Source organism: Oculina patagonica, chromosome 7 (assembly GCF_052425735.1).
Source record: "Oculina patagonica isolate OP01 chromosome 7, crgOcupat, whole genome shotgun sequence".
In the NCBI taxonomy this organism is placed as follows: domain Eukaryota; kingdom Metazoa; phylum Cnidaria; class Anthozoa; order Scleractinia; family Oculinidae; genus Oculina; species Oculina patagonica.
Genome location: NC_135764.1, coordinates 396,297 through 418,748, shown reverse-complemented (window position 1 = coordinate 418,748; position 22,452 = coordinate 396,297). Strand labels below are relative to the sequence as shown.

The 22,452-nt window shown below is 39.2% G+C and overlaps 1 pseudogene across 1 annotated transcript; it reads left to right on the top strand.

Annotated features, from left to right (window-relative positions):
• Nucleotides 1–1,525: 1,525 nt before the first annotated feature.
• Nucleotides 1,526–4,589, top strand: LOC144661037 (diacylglycerol O-acyltransferase 2-like protein 6; annotated as a pseudogene). The gene is made up of 3 exons (XR_013572188.1): nt 1,526–1,732; nt 3,705–3,904; nt 4,434–4,589. The product of XR_013572188.1 is annotated as a diacylglycerol O-acyltransferase 2-like protein 6 (transcript).
• The last annotated feature ends 17,863 nt before the right edge of the window (nt 4,590–22,452 follow it).

The following is a 22,452-nucleotide window of genomic DNA, read 5'->3' as shown; positions in this document are numbered from 1 at the left end:
TTTAGTATTGTGCTTGGCGGGATAATATGGTGTAGGACTTTCAAAGAAACGCATTTCCCCAAAATGCTACTATGAGAAGTCCACAATCTATTCAGATTGTACTTGACATTACCTGCAGCATCCGCAACTTCAGAGCGTACATTTCCTGCCCCCCTCCGATGTGGCCCTCCCAAAAAGCACGGCCATGAAGCAGGATCGTCTGAGCAGTCTAGTTATGCATTATCACAAATCAACCACGGACACATTGGACACTGTTTAAGACATGTTGGGAAATTGAGTATGGGTATGCGCCTCCTGGGTGGGGAAGGGGAAAAGCCCTTGGCTTGAAGGACGACACCCTTCTCCCCCCCCCCACATTTCAAAATACCCGCCGCCTCTGTTACATGTATAAACTGTTAACCTACTGGCGTTTTGCTAAAATAAATAAATAAGCCCCCTCTCTATTAAGACCCCTCTCTAATCCCCCCCTCAAACGCCCTTGAATAAATAAGCCCCCACCCCAGAGAGGAGGAATTATGGTACCTTTTACAGAGGACTGAATTTATGGCCCGGCTGGGGAGGGAGTACCATATGAAAGGGACGGGGATGCTCGTCGTCTCGCTTAGGAGTATAAATTTCGGACTTTGAGTCTCGCTTAGGGTGTTCTGGGCAAAATGGCAATATTTTTAGCCGTCAGGGTCTCGTTTAGGGTTACACACTTACACACAAAGAAATCTACAAATATAAATTCTCTATGCAGAATTTTGGTATCTTTTAGGGGTCCCTGAAGAAGACTAGCTCTACTAGTTGAAATATTGGCCAATAAATCTTGCCCATCTACCGTTGTACCAGCCTTGCAATCAATCTGGTTTTATAAGCACTTAGAGTGACGTCTGTTACGAGCATTTCTTGAACAAGAGATCCGGCAGCAGACAAGCCAAGCAGTTTTTTTCTTCGTTGCGTGGTCCCCTGCATCCAAACTGTTTTTCTAAATTAGCTTCAGCCACACCCAGATTGGTCTCTTTTAGGGGTTATTTTCAAAATCATCCGACGAGCATCCCCGTCCCTTTAATATGAGAGTCTCCCCCCGGGATTTATGGTACATCAATTGCAACTAAATAGATTGCTATCAACAATGATGACAATCAATAACTGTTTAGTTCATCGCCTGGTCTTTGATTTCCAATATCATTTGAATAATTAGCATTGCTTTTTGTCGATTGATATCAATTGCCATCGAATAACGATTTCCCCCAGGCTGGGTGCGCGAGCAGGGAGGATGGTCGGACATGAGCTATCGCCTTATTGGTCTCAGCTTAAGTTTGCAAAAAAGCCATTTAAAATGCTACGCGCTGCAATCCAGTATTTAAAGTACACTGCAAAAATTGCGTTGACTTAAGTGCAAATTTGATCTCGACCGAAGTGAACGTAAGTCAACGCAAGAAGACGTTCAACTTGCGTCTACTTGCGTTGCCTTTTGGCCAGGGCTTTATTTTTAGACAATGTAAGCTTACATTTGATGATTTCCTTCACTTATTTTGTAGTTATGGGATGGTCTCCAATCTTTCGTGACATTGTCAGGAGTAATAAATGCCAGTCGTGACAGTTGCAAGTTTGTGCTGACTCAGCAGGGTCCCGGTCATTCTGTTGCCATAGTTATTGGTGGTTCCTGTGATGTACTTAACACGTGTCCCAACTCGTATGTTCTTACACTAGAGAGACGAAGGGGCTTTGTCAAGATGGCGCTGGAGACTGGGTAACATAAACAGTGTTTTCTTTTTGAGGGGGGGAGTAAACATGAATGCCATTTTTGCGCCCTGACCAAACAGCAACGCAAGTTGAAAACTTGCGACCTTTTGCGTCTCCGTTTGGCCAGGACTTGCGTGCACTTGCGTTGACTTGCGCTCACTTTGGTCAAGATCAAATTTGTACTTAAGTTAACGTATTTTTTTAGCGTTTGGCCACCCATCGAAAGTCAACGCATTTTTGCAGTTTACTTCAAATACTGAATTGTACCTCGTAGCATGTTAAATGACCTTTTGCAAACTTGCGTACACTTGCGACTAAACTTGCATTGCGTGTCCGCTTGCCCACCCAACGCAAGTCTGTACGCAAGTTAAACTTACGAATACCATCGTCCACTTGCGTTACCGTTTGGTCAGTGCTTTAAAAGGACTGTACCACGGATTTTAGCTAAACTGAGGCATCGGAAATGACCATTAAATTCGTTGAAATATAAAAATAACCTCTTAAAACAGTGAAGGAACAGTTAACAAACACACCAAATACAAAATCAAAGTCTCTTCAAGATACCGACTTTTTTGCATGAAGTATGAGTCGAAGGTTTATCCTGTGCATTGTTCTTTGAACTTATCATTACAGTTGCTTTGTAGTTTAGTTTAACAATTTCCTATCTTCGCGGAGGAAATGCAGCCATATAATTTTGTCAAAAATGGCTGACGTCCGCGCCGGGTATTTATACACATATTCCTCAACATTACACAAATAAACAGTGCAAATTTCACCGAGATCTGACAATTCTATACTTTAAAATTGCAAGGACTTTTTGTGGCAGTCGATTACGGCAGCGAAATTAGCAAATGGAACAGCAAAATATGCGTTCGACGCTTTCGCTTTGTTTTTGCGACGCCATATTTGAATTGTTATAGGTAGACCGCTGTTCAATGTGTTCAAGGCCGTATCGTTACGATTGCTCCACGAAAAAGCACGAAAAAAATACGGATATTTCCGACTACTGTCAGAGAAAACATTGCGCAAAGTGACCGTAAAGTGGTTCCACATTTTCCCCCACATAACTGCTATTCTCCTTCATTTTGCTTGTAAACAAGCAAAAAAGTCGAAAAAGGTATGGATGGCCTAAAACAACGAAGATTGAAACGGATTGCGATATGGGTTTTTGAAATATTGTTGGGCTGAACAGTTTTCAAAGTTAATCTTGTTTGCTTGTAACCGGGAGACACATATGGTTGCAGTCAAGCTATGGTTTTGTCATTTAGTTCCATATTACTTTCTTTGCAAAAATTAAGTTTCTTAGCAAGTTGGCAAAACTTAATAAAATAAACTTAACTCAGCCGTGACACAGTCCCTTTAACTTAGGTTTACTGACAATATCTCATTAACATTTCAAGCAATGCAAAAACTCTCTGCTCATTTCATAAATCTATGTTTTGCGGTGTTTTGTAAGTTTTTGAGATGTTTTGAAGGAAACAGTTTTTCTCAAAGGAGTTGTAAAATTTGGATAAATAAGAAATACATTGAAGATTAAATGTAGTATTAAAAAGAATTTGAAGTTGAAAATAGACCATTTTACAGTTGTCTGCTCAGTGACCTGGCCTTTGAATGGCTGGAGGTGACCTTGTTTTGATACAGACCTGGCTGCTTTGTTGTGTAAATCATGCCGTTCTGATGCTAACTAGTTTGCATTTACGTGATAAAGCAAAGAGGTTTGTATGAATACAAGGTCACCTCCAGCCTCGCTAGCATTCAAAGGCCAGGTTACTTAGCAGGCAACTGTAAAATCGACTATTAATAGATGGACACCAAAACAGTCACGTGACAAACTGGAGTGTTCTGCGGTGTTTCAAAAATAATTTTCTTTCTTCTACGTTATTTATACCTCTCAAAATTTCATTAAAATTAATGTGTACCTCCGCTTAACTCTATGTTAAAGTATCATTTATGGAAATGCTTTTTGGTCTCTTGGTTGGGTCTCAGTTGGTTCCAGTTTTTGGATTTGGACGAAATAATATATTCAGTCGACAGCCTAAAGTCTGTTTCCTTCAGACATATCAAACTGGTCGCAGCAAATGGGAAAAGTGGGAGAAAATACTGCTGAAGACTTGCATACTGGTTCCGTTTGCGCGGTTTGGAGTAATGCCCGATCCACGACCTATAACTGTTGTTGGTGAGTTCCAAGAAACTTAGGCCATCCCAATAAAATGTTTCGTTTCCCATCGCCCCGTCTCTTGTGATGGTGGGTCGGTCGGTCGGGCAGAAAAAAAAAAAGAATGAACACTTTAAGGGGTCTGGGTTACTTAAGAAGCCAGAAGATGCAGAGCCGAAAGATTTTGTTTCAGTTGATCTCGCTGAGAATGTTGGAACAATCGTTTATGCCCTAGGCACTAAACAGCCTTTGAAAAACTAAGTATCGATGTTAATTAAAAACAGGGAAATCACATCATACCAATTGTTGTTAATAAAACAAGATCGTGTGCTTGTAAATTAAAGTACTTGCCTCTTTGACTAGTGAATCTGGAATTTTTTTTCACATTTCGAAAAAAATGGGTCGGTCGGGCGGTGGGAAACGAAACATTTTATCGGGATGGCCTTATTGCTGTTCCGTAAAAACGCCCTCAGTCGAAAATAAATACTCCCGTTAATTAAAAAAAATTCCCTTTTATTATTACCATATTTATTTGTTTTACTTCTTTTAGTTGGATCTCCTATCCCGGTGGAAAAAGTGGAAAACCCAAGCGAGAAAGAAATAAATGAATTGCATTCCGAGTATACAGGAAAACTAAAGGAGTTATTTGACGAACACAGGGACGCTTGTGGAGAATCAAAGGGAAACTGAGCTTGTAATCCAGTAGCTTGAATTGTCAAATACAGTATGGCTAGAAAACTGTCTAGAAATTCCGAAAAGAGCGAGAAAGAACGCCATTGAGGGCTACAAAACACGGACAGTGGTAGATCTAGGGGAGTGGCCCGGGGGCCTGGGCCCCCACCATATTTTTAGGCCAAACTAGGGCCCAAAGGGTCGAGAAAAATTATTTTCGAGAGTGGGTTTCCCCCTTATTTCAGGGTATGGATGATCGGGGCCCCCACTTACCTGAAGGTCTTGATCCACCAATGACGGGGAAGGAGTATTAGCTGCCGCTGTTTTCCATTTGTAAGCGTCACTAAAGAACATGTATTCAAAGCGTTTTTCTATGGCAAGAATCGAAAAAAGCAGTATGAAAAACTGTGCAAAATTTGATATTGTAAACTATAGCATGTGTATTAGAGAGAAAAAGGTTATTTATTCTGCCATTTTTGCTTGAAAAATTAATAAACTTGATGTAGACTAAGAAACTCAAACACTGTAAATAATATAATTAAGTAATAATATTCCTAGTGAAAATATTCTGCCGTTAACCCACTGAAAACGTGGATTTCCAACCGTTCCTTTGAAGTTCGTAAATCTAAGAGCGTAAAAATGCAGCCGGAAATGCATGGACGGCTGGCGTTGCAAGTCTTTCGCAGAGGTCAATGTGTTTTCTCTATTTCATCATAGTAGAGTCTCCCTCTACTAACTATGGTTTCATCGGCCCTCGAAATTACACGAAAGTTGAAATACACCAAATTGTTCCTTTCATAAAAGTCAGGACGCATTTTTCTAGTTCCCCTAGATTCCTAAAACAATTAAGGCTGTTGATTGTTTTAGAAATTTGGGGCACTGGAAAAATGCGTCCTGACTTTTGTTAAGGGAACAATTCGGTGTATTTTAACTTTCGTGTGATATTGTTTTAACATGACGTATAAATGTAAAATTCGTGCTTTTCTCACAGCATTTGCTGAATACTCATTACTCAGTGCACAAAAGTCTTCCCGAAATATTCATATTGTGCAAAGCGCATTTATCGCAGGTGAAATGAATTTTAATCGCGTACATAAAGAAGTCTCAAAGGACACGCGGATATTTTTGGTGTTGGTCACAGTTGTGTGCGAGCCTTCGCCGGTCATCCTCGATGAGCTTGGCCATCTTCGGGTGAGTAAGTCTACGTTCCTATCTTGTCTTTGTTGTTTATTCGTCTGGTTGTTGTAGCTTAATCGAGCTTTTCGTTGTGTTTAGGTTTCCGTTTCAATTTTGGCCGTTTAGCGGCCGGTTTCCTGAGCTTTCCTGTGAATGTGAAAAGTAAAGCGTGCTCGTCGGTAACGCCATCATAAATCGTTTGGCAAGTCAAGTTTCTGAAGTACTGACTGATTTAACCAAACAAATTTTGTCTTTATCCTTCATTCGTTTGGTGGTAAGCACGGAATAGAAGGTTAGAATGTTTTATCCGGCTACTACACATTTCACCCCCCAGTTCTTCGTAATTTGTACCTCAAACGTTCGGAGTGGTGCCGTGTACATTTTCTCTCGCCTGAAAGGTCGCTTCAAATTCAGAGTTAGAGAGATTATAGTTAATACTCTTTATAAATTCTGACGCTGACTTATTTGAGCGTAAACAACGCTCATAATGTGCTCAAGACGTTTCGACCGAGAATCTTCGGTCTTCTTCGGTTGTTATCATGGCATAAAACGGCTTTTTAACGGTTTCACATTGTACGCGCGCGCGAGTGACTAATACAAATACACGCGAACGCTGCGCGAGACTATGAACATTATGTAAGTGACTTATATACATCAGGGATGTCTATGTGTTCATTTCCCGCATTCTGGTCCCTCTGCGAATGCCACGCTTCTAGGAAAAGCCTCTTGTGGTAATCGCCTGACTTGTCCACCACCGCTGCATGATTGAAATCCATATCATGGCCAAACGTGTTCGCGTGTTGCGCGATCTTAGAGTTTTTGTCGCAAACACGGACTGCTCTTTGATGTTCTTTAATTCGAGTAGCTAACGCTCTGTCCGTTTGTCCATAATAGGTAAAAGTGTTGTTGAGATTATAGTTGTTTAACTTCTTTCAGAAGTCTTAACATAACACCAGTAATTTCCATAACTTTTACAAAGTTTATTTCGCAGGCTGAGGGACTTGGTTTCATGATAGATTCCTGTTGTTGACGCTGGATAGCAAGACGAATACACAAGACCCTACAACATCTAGCCGGTTTGGTTGACCTACAGGTGAAGTTTGTTTGATCTACTGAAAATATAAAAACTGACTAAAATTAGAAAATTCCGCGATTTGCCGGAGTGGCAACTGTTATATTACAAATAACTTTCTGCTGTTTATTATTAAAGTCATCGTTCTTTTGATAATAGTTTACTTTACTTTTACTTTTTTAATTTAAAAATTAGAAACATAGTGTAGCCAAGAACATAGCTAGAGCCTGCTATAAACAAACTTTAAAAATTTCGAGAGGTCAACAAAACTACATGTACTTTCTTTCACGTTCGCAAATAACTATGGTTTATGTTCGCAAATTGGCCGGCATGGTATGACATGACTCAGTATCAAACTTATTAATCCAATACTAAGACCACTTAAATGGAAAACCTTTTTTTCTTTCTTTTTCCACAATACGAACAGAGGTACGCCCAAAGAAATTCAGTTTAGCCATTTCGGAGCGGTCAAGTTCAGCTTTGGTGCCAGTTGAAAGCTTGTGCAACGTTGTTATTCCAACCCTGACCGGCCTCATCATGTTGGAAACAACTACAGTTACAGATAAGTCAAACAAAGCTTCCCCACTATTGATTACTTTTAAATTTTTTTCAGTTGCAAACTGCTTTTCCTTTATGTTACTGTTTGCGAAGTTTGCGAAGTACTCCATTATTTGCGTGAGTTAGTGTTTCAGTTTTTCCCTTTCACTGTTAACTTTGACTCACGTTAAACGCCACAAAACATTGAGAACGAGAGAGAAGTTTTAAACACGAGAAATAAGAAACTTCATGAACTTTTAATCATTGATTTGAATCGAATTGGAACAGCCAGGCTTAAATGTCAACCACACGCTGAATTTGTATTTGAGAGTAGTCTTGCTTGAAACTTCCATATGTATGTTTTCTCGGCCACTGTTTCAAGGGAGAGAAGTTTTTTTCATTCCAGTGATTCAGTATTTCTGATGAAACTTTATTTTCATTTTCTTATGTTGCCTAAAAAAGAAGTATAAAACGACGCAGTATTCTCACTGGCGTATTTTTGTTTCAATGTTCTAGGAATGTTTGTTGGAGAAACATCTATGCTGGAATTACACGAAGACTATTGACGCAAACTAGGGCGCCTTGTCCACAAAATGGTAAGTTTTGGCCGTCCAAAATTTCCTGCATGCTTTTGCATTTTGCTAGTTCACGATCAAGAACTTTTAAGTAATTTGGTTTTAAAGATAATGCGCTAACTTTTGATAGTCTCAGAGAGAAATAAACAAATTTAGCTGAACTTTGGTTAACTGATGTTCAGAATTTTCGAAGCAAAGACTTGATTCAATAAAATCCCCTAACCTCACGTCCCTTTTTTTCATATGACAAAGATCAGTAAACCAGAAACGAACTTGATAGCAAAAGTCGACTAAATAAAGAAAAAATGACTTTTTTAATAATTGCTGTTTCCCTTTTCTGCAGGTTGAAGACAAGAGCGTGCTGCCATTTTGAATCTCAGTGTGTAGCTCTTAGGGCTCTTGTACAAGTTTACAACTGGAAATATCGTAATAAACCATCTGAATGAATGGTCACCCTTCACATTTCCACGGTCTGGCCAATACCTGTACGCAATATCTTATTTCAGGTAATTCCATGCAGCTTTCTTTTTTTTTTTTACTGTGATTCATTGATTTCAGTCCAAGAGTGATGAAAATCACATGTCTAATTACTTACAATATGTAGTGAAGTATGTGGCATAATGAAAGTCGTTGCCAAAGGGTAATTGTCTTGATATAGCATTGTATTATTTTAATTCAAATTATTTTTTAGTATAACAGAACTAAACTTGTTCATAGAAGTTTGACTTGACAAATTAGAATAGGTTAATTTATTAATGTCTCCTCTTTTTTCTCGAGGTTGAACACAGGTGTGTTGAAAGAAAGTACAGACATTTTGGATTGCAGTGTGTTGCTCTTGGACTCTGACTACTCAAGTTGACCTTTGGAAACAAACTTTTTCTTTCAGATAAGTTCATCATCAGTTTTCTTATCATTTTCTGTTGTTTACCGCCGGTGATCAATCGATTTTAATACAAGAGTAATCAAATCTTATGACTCCTCGCCATATTGACAAATGGTCAAGTATCTTACATAGCAAGTCATGTGAGAGTATTTTCTGCGTTTCGCCAAATTCTAATCACATGCATTTGAAAGTCAGTAAGGACAATTTTTATTTCGACCCGGAGACTAAAACTTACTAGGATTAAGGTTACGTCAAACCTTCGTAAAGCTACATCTGTGAAAAGCGGGATATTTCAATCAATTTTAACCTCAATATTTTGATAGAACATTTTCAAAACTAAATTAACTTAAAAAGTCCTGGAACACACGCGAGCTGTAAAAAGCAACATGTTTTGAGATATAAGTCGCGGAAAAAACACTTTCGGCGTGACTAGATTTTCTGAAAATAAAGTTCTAAAAAAATTTCAGCCAGTGACAAGTCAATAACAGCAGCGACAGCGCATGTACTGTAATATTTTCGCTTTCCGATAATTAAGAATACATATGAGATGAAAACTCCATTTCCCCTTACAGTGACAATGTACACTATTCAAAATTAGGCGATGAGAAAAAAATCATCAACTATAAGGGATATAAATATGTGGTATGGAAAATCAAGTTAAGATTTGTCTGCAATAACTCTCAAAAAGTTCTATAGTTTCTCAGCTTTGTTTCTTGCCTCTTAAAAATTTTTGTTTTTCAAGGAGAAATTATATTTTGATAACTCTAGCTTGGCATTAAAATCAAAAGTAAAGTAATTACTCTGGCCAATTTCAAAGGACGCAGACAAATCGACAAATCCAGTGAACCAATCGAAACTCGAAGCAAAAACATGTCGCCGACACGAAGCGCGGGAAAACGTGCGCAAACGAGTCACGAAATTGGTTTTAGTTTTACTTCTGATTGATTGAGAAAGTGGCGCGTGAATTATAAACCAATCACTAAATATAAGCGTATAGTAATGCAAAATCAATGCAAACGCGAATTACTTTCGACACTCACGTGAAATTATGTACGTGTTTGTTAGTACACAAATGTTTTCCTTCGATACGAAAGAAGAAAAGTCTTATTATATCATTAGGAAAGGAAACAACAACAAAATGATACAAATTATTTAAAAAATACAGGACGCCTATTCCTTTAGTTGGCTTTATTTAAGATCAATTCTTTCATCACTAACGTTTATTTTATGTTGTGTATTAAAACTTGTCAATTTTTGATCCTCTCAGCAGATACTTTATAGAGATTGAAAAGTCAAGAAAATGAGCCTCAAGTCACAGAGCCTGGGTGAATTAAAGACAAGCCAAGATCATTTGCAAACGTTTTTATCCTTAAGGACCATTATCAAAACTTTGGAACTATAGTAGTAATGATAAATACTGAGTGTAAATAAAGAAACGCTATAAATGTTAAATATGTACATTTATAGAAAACCGTTTAACACATGGATTGTTCAGTTTGCTCTTATTATTTAAACGGATATAGAAAAGTTATTCTTAGCAATGAAAAAACAATCACAAAAAGCAAGAAAAATTACACAGAGAAATGATCCAGAAGAAGATTTCAAACTAGTACAGTTAATACGTTTAAAAAAAAGTCACCAAGTTGCTTTTTTGCAATAGTCTAGCTATTTCACTAAGTTGTTTATGTTTCGTTTAAATGGAAATTCCCAAAACAGAGGTCGTTAACGTGTAGGCAACTGGTGGTGTTTTATAAATAAAAAAAAAAATTTTTTTTTTTTTAGAAGAGGTGTTTTAATTTTAAAAAAAACCAAAAAAAAAAAAAAAAATAAAAAAAAAAAAACCCAAGAGAGATTAAAGGACTGACCCAAATGCTCTTAAAAACGGTTTTTGATTTAACGTTATTTAGTGATTTAAGAGTAAAAGGATAAAAAATACGCTGCACCACTTGAAAAGTGAATGTGGTGAAACTTGTGTGGTTGTCCTTTACTTTTCCACTTAAATTTGCTTTACTCCTATAAACATTTCTTCCTAACCCAAAGAAGGGGATATTGCCAGTGCTATTTACGTCCACCGTGGGGAAACGTGTGCTCTTATTAATTCTTGTCTTTCCTTGGGGGGAAAGGTTGGAAGATTATGAAAGGGAAATTACATTAACTTTGAATCATAATCATCCAACCTCTAATAGTAACTCTCTGCTGCAATTTTCCACGGGTCGTCACAAAGTGCAAGGCAGTGAGGCGTGTGATCCATTCCAGTTAACCTAAATAGCACTTCGGTTAGCCTTAATTGTACTCCGGTTAGCCTTAATTGTACTCCGGTTAGCCAACAGTTAGCTTGGGTAGCTTACGGTTCGCCTTTTTATTTGGAGTAAGGAATTTTGCCTTGCACGCCTCGCTCCCTTGCACTTTTGTAAGACTCGACCTCCAGCCCCTATAAACGTGAGTATCTTATAGGGGGACTTTTCTCCCGTTGACAATCCTCCACTCTTCCACAGGAGAAGACTATATGGGAAGGTGTAAATTCCATCGACAAACTACAAGGGAGGGTGAGCCGAGTTCCTGAGGAAGAGATTGTGGGAGGATGTTAACTCTCATCCACAGTCATTCACTCCCACTTAAGGGTCACTATAAAAAACCATATTAAGAATATCTTAAATCAAAAGCCATGTATTGTTATTTCAATTACGTTATACCGATTGTTTTATTCACCTGATACACTAATACAGTCCATGAATTATTTCTTGGACTTTTTCCTTGCATGAATTTTTTTGTCCCTCCCCAAATCACTTTTCAAATGGTGCTGTCCGTCATCGTCATGAACTGGCTAACAAGGGACGATTAAGTATTATGCACTCCGGTTAGCCATCTGTCTCACTCCCTAAACATTTTCGGGTAGGAGAGTAGAGGATTGTGAATGAATATCCTCACTACAGAATGGCAAGATGATTGTCCAATAGCGTTAAATTTTGGCCAACCATTATTATCTAGATCGAGGTTGAAAATAGTTAAACTCCCCCTTAAACCCCAAAGAAAATTGATATTTTGGGATGAAAGTTACCATTCCCCCAGAACTGGGTAAAAGGTTAATTGACTTTATTTGAAAAGGAAGAATTGTATACGAGGGTAAAACAAATTTATATGGAAAAGTAAACAATTACAGAGAAATCAATAAAATGGTGCACCTGTTCTTGTGCAATAAAATCCCTGAAAAAAAAACCCGGAATATATGAATAAATTAACCCGAGGAAGGGTGAGTGGGAGTACCTCCCCCTCGCTCTCTCCTTCTCCGAGTGGAGGGGGAGAAGGGTGAGTGGGAGTACCTCCCCCTCGCTCTCTCCTTCTCCGAGTGGAGGGGGAGAAGGGTGAGTGGGAGTACCTCCCCCTCGCTCTCTCCTTCTCCGAGTGGAGGGGGAGAAGGGTGAGTGGGAGTACCTCCCCCTCGCTCTCTCCTTCTCCGAGTGGAGGGGGAGAAGGGTGAGTGGGAGTACCTCCCCCTCGCTCTCTCCTTCTCCGAGTGGAGGGGGAGAAGGGTGAGTGGGAGTACCTCCCCCTCGCTCTCTCCTTCTCCGAGTGGAGGGGGGAGAAGGGTGAGTGGGAGTACCTCCCCCTCGCTCTCTCCTTCTCCGAGTGGAGGGGGAGAAGGGTGAGTGGGAGTACCTCCCCCTCGCTCTCTCCTTCTCCGAGTGGAGGGGGAGAAGGGTGAGTGGGAGTACCTCCCCCTCGCTCTCTCCTTCTCCGAGTGGAGGGGGAGAAGGGTGAGTGGGAGTACCTCCCCCTCGCTCTCTCCTTCTCCGAGTGGAGGGGGAGAAGGGTGAGTGGGAGTACCTCCCCCTCGCTCTCTCCTTCTCCGAGTGGAGGGGGAGAAGGGTGAGTGGGAGTACCTCCCCCTCGCTCTCTCCTTCTCCGAGTGGAGGGGGAGAAGGGTGAGTGGGAGTACCTCCCCCTCGCTCTCTCCTTCTCCGAGTGGAGGGGGGAGAAGGGTGAGTGGGAGTACCTCCCCCTCGCTCTCTCCTTCTCCGAGTGGAGGGGGAGAAGGGTGAGTGGGAGTACCTCCCCCTCGCTCTCTCCTTCTCCGAGTGGAGGGGGAGAAGGGTGAGTGGGAGTACCTCCCCCTCGCTCTCTCCTTCTCCGAGTGGAGGGGGGAGAAGGGTGAGTGGGAGTACCTCCCCCCTCGCTCTCTCCTTCTCCGAGTGGAGGGGGGAGAAGGGTGAGTGGGAGTACCTCCCCCTCGCTCTCTCCTTCTCCGAGTGGAGGGGGAGAAGGGTGAGTGGGAGTACCTCCCCCTCGCTCTCTCCTTCTCCGAGTGGAGGGGGAGAAGGGTGAGTGGGAGTACCTCCCCCTCGCTCTCTCCTTCTCCGAGTGGAGGGGGAGAAGGGTGAGTGGGAGTACCTCCCCCTCGCTCTCTCCTTCTCCGAGTGGAGGGGGAGAAGGGGTGAGTGGGAGTACCTCCCCCTCGCTCTCTCCTTCTCCGAGTGGAGGGGGAGAAGGGTGAGTGGGAGTACCTCCCCCTCGCTCTCTCCTTCTCCGAGTGGAGGGGGAGAAGGGTGAGTGGGAGTACCTCCCCCTCGCTCTCTCCTTCTCCGAGTGGAGGGGGAGAAGGGTGAGTGGGAGTACCTCCCCCTCGCTCTCTCCTTCTCCGAGTGGAGGGGGGAGAAGGGTGAGTGGGAGTACCTCCCCCTCGCTCTCTCCTTCTCCGAGTGGAGGGGGAGAAGGGTGAGTGGGAGTACCTCCCCCTCGCTCTCTCCTTCTCCGAGTGGAGGGGGAGAAGGGTGAGTGGGAGTACCTCCCCCTCGCTCTCTCCTTCTCCGAGTGGAGGGGGAGAAGGGTGAGTGGGAGTACCTCCCCCTCGCTCTCTCCTTCTCCGAGTGGAGGGGGAGAAGGGTGAGTGGGAGTACCTCCCCCTCGCTCTCTCCTTCTCCGAGTGGAGGGGGAGAAGGGTGAGTGGGAGTACCTCCCCCTCGCTCTCTCCTTCTCCGAGTGGAGGGGGAGAAGGGTGAGTGGGAGTCACCCTTTATCCTTTTCTTTTTATACCCGCCCGTTTTAAATATTTAGTAAGGGACACGGACACAAGTTTTTGCCGTGCGAAGCCTTTTTGGCTAAGCGGCTTTTTTTTTTATCTATGTTTAGTTGCTTAAGTATTTTTTAATAGAAGGTTTAATAGAGCATTTTGTTGACAACCCTTTTATTTTTGCTCTTTTCACCTTCTTTACATAATGAAAGTTCTTAAAATGTATCTTGTTGCTAATCGAAAAGACAAATCTTGTTATCACAATATTCTAATACACAAAAAACGAACGTAAAGATTGAAGATCATAGTAGTGTTTATTTTGGTCTAAAAATCTTTATTGTTGATAGTGAAAATGAGCAAACGTCGTGATGTTTTTCTGATGTATTTTTGAAAGTTGAATTAACTGTTGTGATCCTTTACTGTTAATATCCTTTCATTTGCCCTCTCGTCTCAAGCTCTGTGCCTGTCGACAAGCAAAAAAACCTGATACATTGGAAGGCATATTCATGAAAAGTTAACTGAAAAGTTATGAACAAAATTTTGTTAATAGGTAATGAAACACTTACTATGTGATCAATGTTTCTTCTAGGCAAGTTGTTGTGCAGTTTTCAGCAAACGAATTCTGTGATTTACACGTGCATTTCTGTGGGATGAACAGATACGTACAGATTAAGACGAAATGCATCAGGAAAACGAGTAATATTTGTTTAAGTTAGACAAAAAATCGAGTACAAAAAATACCAGAATTAATTGAATCCTATTTATCTGTGATAACATCAACAACAATTTCTTATCAGAGTCTGAGAGAATGAATTTCAAAGTTCACAAGAGCGATGAAAACTAAAGGTAAAATTCCATGTGTAGCTATCGCCTTTTAAACGATTCAGTGGAATTCATTGGCACTTCGAAATTTGTTTTCGATGTTTGGTGTCGTTGGGATTTTCTTCAATAAATACTCGAAGTCGTGGCGGATTCTGTCTTAATTCTTGAAGTGATCAGATAAACTTTCAATTTTCTTATCGACTATTTTGCAGATGGATGCCTGATTATTTTCTGTTTAGATTTTTAACCAAAGCTAAGTGAGTTTTTAAATAGATGAGAAAGTTACACCACTATTGATATCGCAAAGGCATTTTAAAATTTATTAAAGCTACAAACAAAGTCCAGTCAAAAACTTCAATCATCCTGTGAAAGTTGCATTTTTCGTGGATTTTTTTCACACTTCCTTCTTTTTTCTCATAACTTATCGCTGCTTAAAATTTATGTAAACTATTATTACTGATATTCAGTAATAGCTCGAATAACTGCAGCTCTACCACTTTTGTCCAAATTTATTAGTATTTAGCATTAATAAGTATAGCAGTAGATAGCAGAAGTGTTCATGTGTTGTTGTGATTTCAGCTAATAGGGTAATTGTAACACTACCACAAATTGTAACAGTGTTTGTGCTCGTGACTTGTCGTCATATCTGGGCCGGGTTGTTCAAAGCAGGATTAAGCTAATCCAGGATTAGTTCACTTTGAATTCATATGATCAGTTAATCGTTAATCTGAATTCTTTTTTTTGGAACAGTGTAAAACTGGAAAGTAATTTAGAAACGATAAACATTTTGAAACAAGATGAATATAACTACGATAACTTGAATTTCCAGCTTTATCCTGCTTTAGAGCAACCTGGTCCTGCATCAAGGTCACTAAACACTTAAGCAATTGAGAAATGACCAAGAAATGGTAAAGGCTATGTATCACAAACACTTTATTTTTAACGCTATAAGGAATACCGTATTTACATGAAATTTGCAGGTGTTACAAAAACAAAACAGTTTGTCCAGCTTGTAGATTACTTATTAACTTCAAAGCAATTAATGCTAATTGAAAAAGCAACGACTTTTCTTGTTGATGAACAAAAGTGAACTTGTACCATGCATTCAATTTTTCAAAAGTCTAAATCAGATTAAAAACTTTGCGACGAAGAATGTTATAGAGATACAGTTTAAGCAAGTTGTACAAATTTTCTCCTTGTGAAATAACGCAACCAAACATTATTTGTCGACTTTTACCACATGACTACAAAGAAACAATTACTGGTATTTTCAGGCATCATTTCTCTGCCAATCACGAGTGAAAATAACTAAGCGTCATTTGGTATCTTTTCAGTGTTAATCCTGTGATATCATGAATACTTTTTTTTGTCATGTTTCTAATTGATAAGGCCAAGTAAAAAAAATGTTTCTCGTCCCCGCCAGCGTCACGTTTTTTAGGGCCGTTTCTCTTTTTTTAATACAGTGGAACCCCGATATAACGATCCTCGATATAACGATATTCCCGATATAACGATGAATATTCCATCTCCCGGGAAAAATTACTGTAAAATGTATGGGACAGTACCCCGATATAACGATCTTCGATATAACGATATTCCCGATATAACGATGAGAATTTAGCGGACCGAACGTAAAATCTTTCCCGATATAACGATATTATCAGTTCTCAGTCACAATTTAAGCAAAACACTGAATTTAACACAATAACATAACAGTAATCGAGTAATCTCCAACGTTTCTGTCACAGCTTTGTATGATTATATACGAAAATACTACTGTGTTCTGGTTCTAAGCCTCTTTATCAACTTTATCCTCTTTATCCTCCTTGTCATTAGTTGTCATTCAATAGTTCTCTTTGTTTCAGTATCGCTGACTAGGTTTACCCCGATATAACGATATTTTCGGTTATTTTACGGCCATATCGTTATATCGGGAGTTTCAATATAACGATTCCTCGATATAACGATATAATTTTAATGCTCCCTTGGCATATCGTTATATCGGGGTTCCACTGTATTTGTTATTGGGAAAGTTGGAACGAACAAAAACCAACAGGCGTTACTCCTCATTTAAGTACAAAGAAAATTTGTAAGGCATGATGACTGTCTGCGTTTAAATACGAAATCAGGCCAAAAGTTTAAAGCCTCGGCACGCTAGGTCCGTACTGGAGAGGTCAGGATTTATTTTGCAAGTTCGCTTCTGGAGAATTTGACGATGGTGGAAATAACAAAAAAAAAAGAAAAGCGCCCGTCCGCTCTCTTTCTTATAGAAATCCGGGCAAGTAACATTTTTTTCTTTTACTTGGCCTAAATCAGAAAACTTAATGATATATTGCGACAATGTGCCCTACTTGCAGATTCTTTTTTTTTTCTCACCACCTGTCTGTTTGAAAATGTATTGATATTGTGAGGAGAAATTGTATGTTGGTCACCAATATTGAGAATAAAAAAGTTCATTGTTAACTGGCATATGTTTAATTTATTCACTTTCATTCCTAAATTTCGTTCTATAAGTGTAGTGTCCAAAAGCGAGAACGTTTAACTTGACTTGACAATGATTTTGCTTGATAAATAAATCTTAAATTTAACATTTTTCGAGATGTTGAAAGACTTTTCTCTTTACCTTCAAAAGATAGGAAAATCACTATTTCGTTTCCGAGAGTTTGTGCCGAAATTGCCGTATGTGTGAATTCAGAAGGTCTTCAAACAAAACTAAAAACAAATGCAGAAAAATACTTTTTTTCACTAGATTTTCAAGGCAAGTTCAGAGAAGAAATTTTCGACAAATATTTTTATTTCACTAGACTCAATCAAAAAGTTAGTTAACGTTTTGGCTTCCCAATGCAAAAAGGTAAGATTGAAAACTGGAAACAAAGAAATATATAATTTTGAGCTATCAACATGTATTGAGATGATGATGACAACGGTGAAATATGTTTTGTGTCTTAATTTGACAAATCGCAAGGCTAGCAAATTGCAAATGATAATTTTTGATAAAATGCATTTCAACATATCATGCGCACATGATGAAAACTCGTGCCACGCGACTCAAAGGACTAAGACTTCCCAAACATCGCCCCGACCCCGAAAAACTAAGTCCCCAAAACCTCAGATCATGGGCAGCGGAACTTTTTGAGACGTGGGGGCCCATCGTTCTCCAAACCAAGCGCATAGCCCCCCCCCCTCCCCCTTGGCGCACACATCCCCCTACTCAAATTTCCCAAAATGTCTTTAACCGTGAGTCCGTGATCGATTTTTTTGACAATGCATAACTAGGCAGTTCAGACGATCCTGCTTCGTGGTGCTTTTGGGTTGTTCTTTAGACGTTGGAGGGCAGAAAATGGACCTTCTGAAGTCGCCTATACCACAGGTAATGTAAAATACAATCTTAACAGATTGCGGACCTCTCCAAGTAGCGTTTTAGGGAAATGAGTTTCGTTGAAAGTCCTACACCATATTATCCCGCTAAGCACGATCCTGATAAAACGATTTGTGTCTTGACAAAACAATTTATGCTGCGCTAGTGATACTTTCAACACTGAAATGTGGGGGGGGGGGGGGGAGGGAACCCCCCAAAAAATTATGTTTGGGGACGCGGCTACACCCCTCCCCCCCTCCCCCCCCTCCCCCCCCCCCCCCCGGCCGCTTATACAGATAAAAAAAATCCAATGAGCCATTCCTCATCTCTCCCAACGATGGGCCATGCATGGATCAAGCTCCAGAACTTAATACACTATGCTCCCTGGTATAATTTAATCTGTGCAGTTCACTGTATCGCGGAAAAGTTTGCTCGTCTAGGAACGTTAAGAATATTGATGTTCAGTTAACGTTTTGTTTTGTTTTGTAAAAGCCTTATCCCTTCAAAAAAATGTCCCAGATGATAGCGCGTTACTCCCTCCAAAAAGAGACCCACAGAAAAGGGTTTTGAAGAAAATATATTAATCTCTTTTTTGTACTGTCAGAAGGGTTTTATTTCTCGACTTATTTTTTGGTGAATTGTGACAGTATGCAACGTTGCATTCTTTTCTGAGTACAACTTTGAATCTGCGCATTTCGAATCTGATTGGCTTAGAGAAATGCAGTTTTTAGTAAATTCGATGTAGAAATAAGTTAATTTGGTGCAGAAAAATTGCTTAATCGCAGTTTTTTGTTAGCCTTTGAAAAATTTTCCCCCTGCTTTTTTTTTTATCTCAAATTGCACTCGAAATTATGTGATTACCTACATTACAAACAAAACGAATACTAGTACGTGTATGCTATTTCTGACTTTCTTAAATTCTTGTTTGGTTAAAAAAAAAAACAGTTCAAAATTACGAACTGGATTTTTCAGTATTCGAATCTTGTCTCAAATTGTTAATTCCTTTTCTAATTGCTGTACATTTCTTTTAATGTTATATCTGGGAATTTGGTAGTTCAACGAGACAATATCTTTTATGATGATTTTTTTATTACATAAACTAGAGTTAATTACCAGGATCTCTTTTGCTGAGGAAAATCACAAATATCTTAAACACTGTTAAAAAATATGATACGTTTCATAATGTGAAAATATCGATTTCGTCACATTTGCTGATGAGTTTGCCATGTTTCAAAGGTGACTGAGCCTAAGTTTATCGATATTTAATAAGTCGAAACATCTTCGCATCTTTCGCGGCAATGTTCGGCAATTTCGGAAACATTCGTATGACCTTCGGAAAACCTCTTTTTCAGTAAGTTTATAAAATAAACAAAATAACGCTCAGTAGTGAGATATCGATTTGAACACGAGAAGATAAATTTCATATCTTCAAGCAGCCATGTGTTATCCTCTATTTCTGTATCATATTTCTATAACATATACTCAATATACACTTAAGTTTACACAAAGCGGCAACTATGTGATATCTATGCTTTTGATTTGAATTCCACCAAATGTTGTAGATACTGAATGATCATCACGGCCATTTTCTAAACTTCTTGTTTGACTGAAAAAATATATTTTTTCGTAACTTATTCAAACAAATTTTTCCTTTTTTAATCAAGACTGTGACTTAGCACTGACAATTTAATACAACAATATTTGACGGTTTTACTTTGACTTCCGAAAATAAAGAATTAGATTTTAACCCTTTCCGTCCTAGGCTCAAAATAATAATTATTCTTATTGCTGATTGTCTTGCATACATTTGTTACAATGTAGTTCGAAATTTGGCGATACAAAGATAATTTGACAATTTTATATCAATATCAGTTGAAAAGAAGCACTTTTAATTTTGATAACTCTGAGTCTAAAATGGTAAATAACAGAGTATATTAGAAAACTATGATGTACTTATCTGAAATAAGATGTTTCCAACTGTGAACTTGCGTCAGAGTCTAAGATCTTCACCGTCACTTTCATCCAAAATGTTTGCAGGCAGTACACCATACACTTTATTTGATACATCTCTATCCAACCTGGAGTAAACAAGGGAAACGTTAGCATAACTAAAGCATACCTAATGTTTCATTCAACCTGTTCATTAACTGCAATTTTTATTTCAAATGCGGTGATTTGAAAACGTCGTTTTGCATAGCTTGAACCAACGTCAGTGCTGACCAGTTAGGTAATGTAATTCATATTTAAATTTTTGTGTTGTTTCGCGCCTTTTATTTCTTTTGTCGATAATTTCCCCCTTACTGGACAAAATAGTTGACATTTTTTAATAGTGAAAAACAACCGGGACATTATGTTCACTTCTTTGTCTAGAATGGTAAATGACAAAAAAATTAAGAAAACTATGATATACTTATCTGAAATAAGATGTTTGCAATTGTCAACTTGCATCAGAGTGCAAGAGCTACACACTTGGATCCAAAATGATTGCACTCAGGAGCCCATCACTTTCCTTTCATACATCTCTGGTTAACCTGAAGTAAACGGATGGAATATCAATATAACCTCCTTTTCCCTCCCCGTTTAACGGCTGCTACGCAGGCTAATTTAATTACAATAGACGTTTTTTAATTCGTGGTTGCGGAGATCTAGTCTCTTTAGGCAATCAGTTTCCCGGTATTAGGTTAACTTGTTTTATCTTATTTTCATGTATTTCCTGATTTCTCTGCCAATCAGATCATTTTTAGGCCCAGCACTAACGAATGTAATTCTCCTCGAACACTGCTCACCATCCATTAATAATGATTTGCTGTACTGAAAGACATTCGACGATTTATCGACCTTATACACTCTAGAACTGAACTGTTAAAGAATAAACAATAGAAAACAAGAAAACAAACAAGAAAATTGTTATGGACTTATCTGAAAGAAGACTGATGCTTCCATTAGCTCATGATCGATCATCGGCCACGCCGCGGAAAACTTGGTTAGACTTCGATGGATTACACGTGCCGGCGCCGGATTACTCACGAATCCAAGTCCTTTCTTTCAGCACTGGTCTCTGTTCAGCCTCGAGAAAACGAAGAAACACCATTAGTTACTGTGTATATTTTTTAGTGCGGTAATTGTAAACATTTGGCCTACAAACCCTGATGGAAATTTTGCAGTAAATTTTGAACGCGTTGGCAAAGTAAACTTTAAGTACAAACATGCTAAGTATTAAAGTGTAAGGAGTTGTTGGAGGTTCTGCAGACAACACTTAGTTTTTGACTTCAACAGATTAAAAAGTTCTCAAACAAACCTCGACTTCCTGAAACGAGGACTGACGTTGTGGCTTGACAGCGTAAAATCCACAAAGGAATGATCAGTCGCCCTGAAGCCAAGAACCAGTATGGCTGTACATCATTTCTTCACAACTCATACCCTGTGCAAAAGCAAACAACAAAAAATATACCAACATCAGCTAACTGCAATTAACAAATTCAATATACGCGCTCGCTCGTTATAACTCTCACCCTGTAAGAACGACTGCTAACAAGGTGTTTGAAACTAATAGAGTTTCGTTTTTTGAAACTGAAATTTACAATAACTGAATACGGCGGCGCTCCGAAGGGAACGCAACAAACTGCAAACCAACCGAAAAAGTGTGAAAGAACAACAGTGCGCTTGACCAGTTGAACAGAATCATGCAATAACTGTACTCACAAGAATAAAAGTGTTCAGTGATCCAGTATAAGCTAAGATTTTCAACAACTTGATAAGCTGAAAAGTTTTTCGCGGCGTGGCCGATGAGCAACTCGGCTGAACTTCAATATTAGACAGTTTCAAGGCCAAAATTGAAAGGATAGCGAAATTTCAAAAACTAAAGCTATAGGTAAATGAACAAGTTTACCCTGATACAAAAAAGACAGAAAACGTGGACTTATCTGAAGGAAGCACATGGAGGAAGCCGTCCGCCGTTCGCCTCACAGTTCGTACGTGAACTTCGACGAACCAACAGTTAAATTATGGGTGCGTCGGTTTGACACTTCTTTATATACGCAATTAAAATTCATTCTTCCCAGCTACGAGCTCGAGAAATATGTTCGATTCAAATAGAATACATTGAAGAATTTTTCAGAAATTTTCGTGAAGATTTTGATATCTTGAATCACTCAGTAAAAATGCTACAAAAAAAAGAACGCGCTCCAATCATTGATACGCATTCTTGTGTCCGCGTTTAAAATTCATAACTTGTAACTTCGGAAAATATGTGTGATTAGACAAAATGCATTAACAAAATTTCAGATTTTTTTGGTGCAGATTATTATGCCTTGATTCACTTTGGCAATGCCGCAAAAACGCACGCATTCCAATCGTAGAATGTATTTTTCAGTAATACCGGGTATGTTCTGCATATTGCATATTTTGTCTTCTTATTTTAGACCGCGAATGGTTGTCCTCTTCTTTGAAAATTTCTGAGAAAAAAA